This window comes from Cavia porcellus, unplaced genomic scaffold (genome assembly GCF_034190915.1).
Source record: "Cavia porcellus strain 051 isolate PalLab524CR breed Dunkin Hartley unplaced genomic scaffold, mCavPor4.1 scaffold_21, whole genome shotgun sequence".
In the NCBI taxonomy this organism is placed as follows: Eukaryota; Metazoa; Chordata; class Mammalia; order Rodentia; family Caviidae; genus Cavia; species Cavia porcellus.
In genome coordinates this window covers 66,412,363-66,414,117 of record NW_026947504.1, presented here as the reverse complement: position 1 = coordinate 66,414,117, position 1,755 = coordinate 66,412,363, and positions in this window count along the sequence as shown.

The window sequence follows — 1,755 nt, the reverse complement described above, 5'->3', positions numbered from 1 at the left end:
CTGTTAATCTGAGCTGTGCCTCCATCTCCAGATCCCTAAGTCAATCACATCTGCAAAGTTACTTTCGTCTTCTAAGCTCTTCATAAGTTCTGGGACTAGAATGTGAACATCTTTGGGAGGCCATGATTTGTTCTATCATTTTTTTAATCTTCTGTCTTCCTGTTACCTCTATTCCTCTGACCTCACTCCTTCCTCTCCTTTACCCTCCTGTTAACCTGAGGCTGCTATCACTGATTTCACCCTAAAGGTGCCGGACTCAGTGAATGTGTGCATTAGTTGCTGGTTAAATGAACAAATGAAAGCTATTTAAGTCTGAAATTTCATCATAACTCCTTTGTAATTTGAGCAAAACAAAATGTACCAAATCAATAGGCTTAGTTTGAGAAATGGGTTTTCAAACTCCTGGTATCTTTAGTCATCTGTTTGAACTTAATTTTTATCACATCTTTATTTAAATGACTAGTTAAAACATATACCGTTAGGCCAGGTCTGGAGACACACATTGTAATCCCAGTACTCACAAGGTCGAGGTAGGAGGATTACAGTGAGTTTGAGGGCAGCCTAGACTACATAGTGAGTTCACGGCCACCTTAACTGTACAGTGAGACCCCATTTAAATCAGGAGCAAGATAATGATGGTCATTGTCTCCACTCTTATTCAACTGGATATTTACCTGGAGCAATTAGACAAAGAGCAAGAAAAAAAGGAAGAGAAATAGGGAAGGAAAAGTTAAATTATCATTATTTGTGGATGACAAAATATTCTACAAAGAAGAGCCCCAAAACTCCACTATACGACTGCTAGATTTAATAACTAAATTCAGTAGCATATCTGGATAGAAAATCTACACTCCAAAGTCAATAGCCTTCCTGTAACAGAATAACAAACTCACTGAGAGAGAAATTACAGGAACAGCATCTCTCCTAATAGTATCCAGGAAAATGAAATACCTAGCAATCAATCTAATGAAGAATGTAAAGACAGCTACATTGAAAATCATGGTTGTCTGATCAGGGAGAGAGATAATTTCAGAAAATGAAAATATATCCTTTACTTTTGGATACTAATAAGCAATATATAGTGAAATGCCCATACTCCCAAAACTTTTATGCAGATTTAATGCAATTCCTGTTAAAATTCTAATAGTATATCTCAATGAACTAGAGAAAACTATCCTAAAATTCATTTGGAACCAGAAGAGACCTAGAATAGCAAACACAATTCTGGGCAATAAAGGCAAGGCAGAGAACATCACAATCCTTTACTTGAATTACCACAGTCAATGGTATTCTGAAATTGAAACAGAATAGTACTGGGAAAAAAAAAAACAGTCCAGAAGATCAATAGAACAGATTAGAGTGCCAAACACATTCACTATAAGAAAAACAGCCTCTTTAATAAATGGTGCTGGAAAACTGGCTCTGCCCATTACAAAGATTAAAATGGGACATATATCTTTCATCACACAGTAAACTAAATCTGAAATGGGTCAAAGATCTAAGTATAAAATAGAAACACTAAATCTGGTATAGGCAAATTCTATGTATAAAAGCCCGATCACACTACAATTATCACAAAGAATTAACAACCGAGATCTTGCCTTATTAAAAAGGTTTTTAACAGGAAGTCAAACGACCAACAAAATGAAAAGCCAACCCACAAAATGGGCAAAAATGTTTGATAACTGTTTCTCAAACAGAAATTACTACTGAGAACATATAAGAAACTCAAAAAAATCAGATCTCTCTACTATA